Source organism: Taeniopygia guttata, chromosome Z (genome assembly GCF_048771995.1).
Source record: "Taeniopygia guttata chromosome Z, bTaeGut7.mat, whole genome shotgun sequence".
Taxonomy (NCBI): Eukaryota; Metazoa; Chordata; class Aves; order Passeriformes; family Estrildidae; genus Taeniopygia; species Taeniopygia guttata.
This window is the reverse complement of record NC_133063.1, coordinates 34,567,471-34,575,681: the sequence shown is the minus strand read 5'-3', so window position 1 is coordinate 34,575,681 and position 8,211 is coordinate 34,567,471. Positions and strand designations below refer to the sequence as shown.

The following is an 8,211-nucleotide window of genomic DNA, read 5'->3' as shown; positions in this document are numbered from 1 at the left end:
CGGCCCGGCCACGTGCTGTGTCTAGCAGCTCGAGGCAGGACCTCTCTCCATCCCAAATAAACCTTATCCTCCAAGAGCAATCAGCAGAGATCTCTCGTCTGTATCCACCCAAACCGTCCAGGAGCCCTCTAATGTCTTTACACCCAGTGTCATGGTTTGAAACTGGCACAATGCCAGTGCCCCCATGAAAATGCAATCGAGAACAGAGCAAAGCAGGCCCAAGCTCAATAACAAGAAAAAAACTTTATTAAGCTACTACTACTATACTACTATAAAAGGAAAAAGAAAGAAAAAAAAACACACACAAAAATCAAAATGAAAACCTTCCAAAGCATTCCTCCTCCCACCACCCAACTCCAACAAACCACAGTGAGACACAACCTGGACCCCAATCAGGTTTCCACCCTCCAGACAATTGATTCGCAGTCCATTGAGGGAGAGAGGAGCCCCTCCTGTGCCACAGACCCCCCCACAAGAAACACATCTGCCACACCCTGTGCTTCCATGTCACACATGGCACCACCTGGAGAAAAAGTTTGCCATGGTGACCCTCTTCTTTCCATGCACGGTGCTCTCACCACCAATGCATGCATGGACAGACTGCTTTTAGGATTTTTTCCTTTCAAGGATGCCCTGCCAAGAGGGGAAAAAACAACAGTTCAATTTTTTATTTTTGGGACCACAGTCCCCCCCCATTTTCCCCTGGGGCCAAGGATCCAAGAACAGAGATCTTTTCTTCTTCTCTGAAGACAGGGGGCACTACCACAAGCCTCCCTAACTTTTCTCTGTTCGCTCCATTACTGTCTTTTCCCAGCTGAAGCATGGTCTCTTCGGCTCACCGGCATCCTCCTAAAATACAGTCTCTCTTGGAGGAGAAGATCAGCTCAGTCTGTGGCTACCAAGAAAAAGTCCAGCCAAAAGCCACTCCATCATCTCCTTCCACCTAGAATTTCTCCTTCTAACATCCCAGGGTCCAAGCTGTCTCTCTTCCTCTCTTCTCAAACTGAGGAGGAGAAAAATTTCACAAAGCTTTCATTTCTCAAGGAAGGGTTAAAAGTCCCGACTCCCAAGGATGGCTTACTGCCCAGGCTCTGTCTCCCACAGGCGGCTGGGCACCTTGTGGCCCCCCGCTCTGCTCTTCTCCTCCCCGTGGTGAACTGCTGACAAACCACTGCTGTCTCTTTCTCTTTCTCTTTCTCTCTCTCCCTCTCTCTCTCTCTCTCTCTCTCTCTCTCTCTCTCTCTCTCTCTCTCTCTCGACTCTGGTGGGGGGAACAGAGACATCCCAGATTTTCTCCACCCTTCCATCTGCAGGGGGGTTCCAGCTCCCTCCACCCTTCAGCCTACCTCAGTCAGGCCATGGGCCTTCCCCTCCCCCACCCAGCCACGGGCTGGGCAGGGGAGAGGCTGCACTGCACGCTGACCAGAACCAAAAAGAGCGAGTTCTCCTGGGAATTCTGCTTTTAACCCCTCTGTGTTCTCAGAGGCATGTCCACCTTCAATTGGTCAATGTCCAAATTGACCTCTTCCTTCCGGAAAAATTCTTTTTTTCTGTGTCAAACCACGACACGCAGAAACAGACCTGTTTTGGTACCCGCTGGTGCCTCATCTCAGGTAGTGAGGTGTCTTATGCCTGGAGAGAAGGTCACTGCCCCACTCACTGACCAGGGGTGGAACCAGCAGCTGCATACACACTGTCTCCAGCCCTCAAGATCAAATCAGTCCTCCCATGTCACACCATGGAATATACTTTGGTGTATCTGAGGAGACAGATTTAGTAAGATTGGACTTTGTTTTTCTTGGTCTTTAGTTTAGCATTCAGCCTTCCATACTGCAAAAAATATTCCTCTTCTTTCTCTGCAATGTGTGTGAATTTAAATAGATATTTATGCCTTTGAACAAAGATTTTAATTGCATTTTTATATATGCATATATATATTCTCCTTACTAAGGAAACCATCCTCCTTGTAAAGATGTATTTGCTCCATTTAGTGGGCTGGATTGTGTCTTTTCCAGGAAGGTGCTGACCTTCAAACAGGGTCCCATGATCCAAAACTACACCCTGCTACTCAAACATTTGTTGACAGGCCTTTCCCCTTCTTACACTTCCAACCCACCCCGACGGGAATTAGAACATCACCTGGGTCCCTGACTGCCACCCCCAGATCTCTGTAGTAATTTTGGATACCCTCCAGCTTTCCCAACACTGTCATTGGTGTCTGCATTTAAGAACATGATGGAGTAATAGTCAGGCAAGCTCTGGCAGTCCCCCCCACACCCAGATCCAGGTCCCCGGCACGCTGCAAACTTCTGCAGCCAGCCGATCAGGTTGGCAGCAGTGCTGCTGTCCCCTGCAACAGGGAGTCACCTGCTGCTGCCACTGCTGCCTCAGGGTAGCCTTAAGGAGGTCAGGGTCAGTTGGCCCAAACTTCTCTTGAAAGCACAGCCAGTCTCCTCAGCCGTGAGGGCAGTGAAAAAATTCCTCAGAGAACTTGTGGATGCCCTGTCCCTGGACCTGTTCAAGGTCCACATTGCATAGGGCTCAGAAAAACCTGGTCTAGTGGAAGTGTTCCTGCCCATGGCAGCGGAGTTTGAACTAGAGAGTTTTCAAAGTCTCTTCTCAGTATATCATTCTATCACACTACAGTTCCATGATTTTATGAACTTATGGCATAGTTACAGGCCTTTGGATAGAGCAGAAGTCAATAGCTTTCATCCTTTACTTTTTCCAGAGGCTGCCCTTGCTCTTCCACTGGGAACAGTCCCTGCCTGCACCTGCATTGCAGCAGGGGCCCGGGGTTCTTGAAGCTGTTGCTGTCTGAGAAGATCCTGTCTATCTCTCTTAGTTCAACTACATATTAATTTTCTTTCCTTTTTTCTTTTTCTTTTCTTTTCTTTTTTTTTTCCTTTTTTTTAATAATATGTGGGAGATGTTCTTGTCTTTTGTCATTATGTCTTTGTTACAAAGGGAATGACAAGGAAATTACCTTGGGTTCCTGCATGGTAGGAGATTTTGCATAAGCAGAAATCACGTATTCAGCATAATCTCCTATGAACCTGCCCATATGGCACTGGAAGCACATTAGAATAAAGTTGTCTTTGTCTAGCTCTCATGTGATTTTAGAGAGAAATTTGTTTGCATACAGTGGAAACAAAAAGTCAGCATACCACTCAAAGTTGGTTGAAACCAACTGAAATTGTGCTGCTAATTTCCCTGGAGTCCCAGTACTGACACAGAACTCTGCCTTGGGATGTCTTTGTTGTTCTACATCTGGCTTTGGGCAGCAGTTTTAGTTGGGGCTCCCTTGTTTTGGGATAGCACTGGAGAGCTGCATGTAAAAGGAGTATTTGCTAAGATATTGTAACCCCCAAGGGATCACAAAATCTATCAACAGAAAGACACTGCATTCTCCATTGCCCACTCCCAAAGCTCCAGTGCAAAGTACACAGGCCCTTCCTTTTCCTCTTGGGCCTGGGCAGAGAACTCACAGGGGTATAAAATGCTGTGGAGTCAAGATTGGTCAGGTGAAGCTTTACCTGTGAGGATGGACTAGAAAAGAAATATTTCAAGAGTTTACCCACATAAGCTGCCATGTAAACCTGACATTATTAATGAAGCAAATACAATTTCTCTCTCTGCTTTGGCAAGAATTTTAGAAGATCATTAGCAGCAATTTTGTTGATCCAAAATTAGTATACCCTCCAAGTCAGATATACTCATGAAGACTCCATGCTGTCCATAAGGAAGATGAGGTCTGTTCATGGAAGAAACCTCTCTGAGCTCTGTTCTACAGCCACCCAGGACTCAGACACAACCAAAAATGAAAAAATTACAAATTACAAAACATGAGATTGCTATTACCTCATGTTTCCTCATTTCCATCTTCAATCATCAACTTTCAGACATGCTTTCTCTTGTTACCATGTTACTAGAGCAGTATATGTGGTGTCTGCTTGGCAAAGCTGTCACAAAAGGTTCAACTTCTATGCAGGGACTCTGAGACATAATTTTGCCATTTTGCTTGATAGGTGCAAAAAGCAACTGCTGCCATCCCACTGACAAGTATGATGATCTGAATGTTTATCAGCCCAGGGACAAAAAACTGCTCATCCTAAAATAACCAGTAAAATAAACTTACTAAATAACCAGAAGCTGCTGTCTGCCTGCCACTGCGGGGAGGGGTGAACCTCATATAGCAACAATGTGCCAGGCTAGTACAAATGCACACCTGTCATGTCAAAGTGTCCATGATTCTTCAGCAATCCACTACTGCTGTTTCTGGCTTGTGATAGCTGGAAATCTGATCTCCTTTTATTTTTAATATCGGTTCTCTTCCTCTTTTACTAGAGCATAAAAGGTAGGACAACTTAGATATTAAGGGTGAGAGATCTCCTAATTATCTGGTGTCAGCACTGGGCAAGACCTTGCAAATGAAATATTTCCTTTCAGCTGCAATAACACATGTGGATATGGTTTTGTCCACAAAGATTGCCTTACAGAAGATATTACGTGAAACACAATTTCTTGAGTGTTTAATTTTATTTTGTTTGACAGTATCTATCTTCTTACGTTAAAATCAGAGGATACATCCTTTTACCTTGTCCAATTGAAATGCCATTATGTAATATTTTCTGTTATCATCCTAGTGACTAAAATACTTGGAAAATCCCCTGCCACTGCTCAAGTGTATATGCCAGGAGTAGAGGAGAATGGCAAGTGGCATTGGCTAGTGCTCTCAGAGTACACACTTGCCTCTTCAGAAGACAGGAATACACCAATGCCAGGTATCAAAATGTTGGGAAGATAAACATTTTGTTCCCTGATGGCCAGAATTTTGGAGTCCCTGCACCATCAATAGGATTTTTAATTGAAATATCCAATAGGATGGTTATTTGAAACTTGGTCACAGTTTATGTTCTTAAATTTGATTTTAAAAGCAACATTATTCTAATAATAACAGTAATCACTGTGGTAAGTATAGGCTCTTCGTATTTATTAAACATTACTTTTAAACACATTTATTGTCAAGGAGAGACCTGTTTTGATGCCTGCATGGATTGATAAGTCTCGCTCAACATATGCCATCTAAGGCAGGACTGTTTGCTTTAAGCACATGTGCTTCAAAAACAGTCTGGAGCTGTGGCAAACTGCGGGATTTGTAATTTTCTCTTCTTCCCCCCCCAATTCCCCCTCTCCCCCTCCCACACATTCCCCCTTTGTCCTGCGACCCAGCCCGCACCTCCCCCCTCCCCCCACTGTCCCTTGTCCCTATCCTTTGTTCCCTTATCACTCCCCCTTCCCCCGTGGTCCCTGGTCCCAATCCTTTGTTCCCTTATCACTCCCCCCTCCCCCGCAGTCTGTCCCTGCCTCCCCCCCCCCCCGCCGCCTTCCCCATCGCCGCTCCTGCCTCCCCAGGTTCTCCAGGGTTTCCTTGCCCCTGCCTCCCGCCCTGTCCCTATTGGCTGCAGCTTAGGTTCCCCACCCCTGCCCCTGGCACGGGGTATAACCAACCCCCGGTCAGTGCCCCAGTGTCTCAGGAACACGCTTCTACAATAAACATGTGTTTTCACCCGAGCCCTGTGTCGCCATTTCGTCTGTTCCCGTGCTAGAACTGAGCCTCGCAGAGCCGAAGGGGAAAAGCGGTGGCTGCCTCCCCTCCTCCCGCTGTGCTGCCTGCAGGCGCCTGACTGGAGCCGGTCTCACACGGCAACAAATGGTAGCAGAAGATGGCTATTTCCATCAATTTGTGAAAGGGGGGAGAGAGAAAGGAACTCTGCCACTGTAAGAGCTCTGCATACGCTAAGAGGAGCTGATGCGCCAGGTGGAAAACAAACCCGAAGCTCCAGGGACCCTCTTCTGTCCTCGCTGGCATGCTCTGTAACCCACCCGGGAGCAGCTGCACTGTGGGGGCAGCCGGACTGCAGGAGCCGCCAGGCAGGTAGACTTATCTGGGGACAAAGAGGACAGTTTGGCAGTGGCTCGATGGACTGAGCTCGAAGAGTGGCCCGTCAGGGGCCGGCATTTGAATGGAGACCAGAGACTGACAGTGGCCGAACCCAGAGTTTCAAGGGCGAGCTCCAGTTAACAGGAACACCCAGGCTTCTGGGAGAGCCAAACCGCAAAAGAATATGTTCTCAGTTCAGTGCGATTTTCCACCACCGAGGAGAGAGATAGAGATTTCACTGCCCAAACCCGGAGGGTAATTTGTATCAGAGTAGGGTGGGACCCTGGTGGACGGCTGGGCTACCTTTTTTCTTTTCTGAGTTTTAACCACCGTCTGTGCCCAAACGGGGACTGTAGCCTTGCATGTCCCTGGCAGCTGGGAGGCTTTTTCCTTTCTGAGGTGGACGCAACCTCGCTCGGTCTTTTTGGGGTAACTCATACTGGAAAGCTCCTTCTCTTTCTCAGAAAGCTGCCTTTTCTACCCTTTCCTCCAGATTCTGGGCTATGGGGGCGAGGGGGGGGGGTCGAAAGGACACCAATGGGACAGAATTGTAAATGGCGACACGTCAGCTATGGGAGAATTGTTAACATCCTGGAGAGGCCCTTCACATCCACGCATTTCCTCAGCTTCCAGCTGCGTCGGGCTCCTCTCCTGTAGATTTTCCCCTTCAGCTTCTGCGAAGCCCTCCCTTCCCTTTTCCCCACAGACTTCCCCAAACCTTCTCCCTTGGGGATGGCAGCGGCCGAGCCACCCCAAGAGCCCTGCTGGACACTGTTATCCTCCCTTAGGGGCGGCACTGGCCGTGCCTCCCCAGGCGAGATGCAGTGCCCCTGGCACCCCTCCCAAGATGGTGCTGGCCATGCTACAGGGACCCCATTTTCCCACCGTAACCCTTCTCTTCCACCCCAAGTTTTCCTGCCAGCCCCACCCCTCCCTCAATGGCCCTGCACCATCCTGCAGCGGGCCAGCCCTATTAGGGGGGGAGGTGAGGTTGGATTAATCCCTCAGTCCTTCTTCTGGCTCCTGCTCTGATGGCAGGGATCGCCGGAGGGGCCCCCTCCGTTAGGGGACCTCCCTTTGTAAGTGAGCTTTCCCTTTTGCTGTGGGGGGGGGCCCCCCTTCGAAGGGAGTGGAGCTGGAAACCCGGACCAGAGCTCCACTGTTTTCTTTCCCCTGAAACAGTGGCGCCCAGGTTCACCCTCTATCCCATCTCCTAAATGTAAATTGCCCAAAGTTCCCTTATTATTTCAATACAAGTTTTCCCCATTGCTTGTAATAATTTGGAAATAACTTCTTGGATTGAGTTCTATCTTATAGAAGGAAAGATCATCCTCTCTAATTACTGCCCACAATGCTATGCCAAGTTTGCAATCAAATAATCAAATTGGAGAAACCACGTCGCTGCTACTGCTCTGCTAGAATTCGAAAAACCACAAGCATCGCGTCATGAATCCTGCTTTCATTCTTGATACAGAATGTGTTTATGGTAATTTTGTACCCTTTATCTTAAACTATAATGTGGAAAAGATTTTTGCCCCATTCATTGTAACTATGATATGTGTATCACTTTTTGATGTCTCTTTGTAACATTGCTAATTTGTTTTTATCTCAGAACTCCCTTTCCTTTATGTGAATTCAAAAGATTGAGTTGCGGGATTTGTAATTTTCTCTTCTTCCCCCCCCATTCCTCCTTTCCGCATCCCGCGCGTTCTCCCTTTGTCCTGCGACCCAGCCTGTCGCTCCCCCCTCCGTCCTTTGTCCCGATCCTTTGTTCCCTTATCACTCCCCCTCGCCACATGGTCTGTCCCTGCCCCCCCCCCCCGCCTTTCCCATCACCGCTCCTGCCTCCCCAGGGTCTTCGGGGTTTCCCTGCCCCTGTCCCCTGCCCTGTCCCCACTGGCTGCGACTCAGGTTCTCCCCCCGCCCCTGACATGGGGTATAACCGACCCCCGGTCGGTGCCCCAGGGTCTCGGGAACACGCACCCAGAATAAACACGTGTTTGCACCCGAGCCCCGTGTCGCCATTTCGTCTGTTCTCGCGCTAGAACTGAGCCTCACAGAGCCGAAGGGGAAAGCGGCCGCCACCTCTCCCTTCCTCCCACCGTGCTCCCACAGGTGCCCACCCAGAGCCGGTCTCGCACGGCAACAGCAAACTGTGTATTTCCCCTCCCTGCCAGTCCCAACTCTGCACCCAGCATATCACCCAGTAGCACGAGCTTACCCCTTAGAGCTGGTGTGGAGATGCTGGCCACACCACTGTCCCTTGG

General features: G+C 48.9%; 1 long non-coding RNA gene across 1 annotated transcript; it reads right to left on the bottom strand.

Annotated features, from left to right (window-relative positions):
• Positions 1-226: 226 nt before the first annotated feature.
• Positions 227-5,157, bottom strand: LOC140681904 (uncharacterized). The gene is made up of 2 exons (XR_012053125.1): positions 1,347-5,157; positions 227-1,003 (listed from the first exon to the last, which is right to left on the bottom strand). It is a non-coding gene; the product is annotated as an uncharacterized lncRNA (long non-coding RNA).
• Between the last annotated feature and the right edge of the window lie 3,054 nt (positions 5,158-8,211).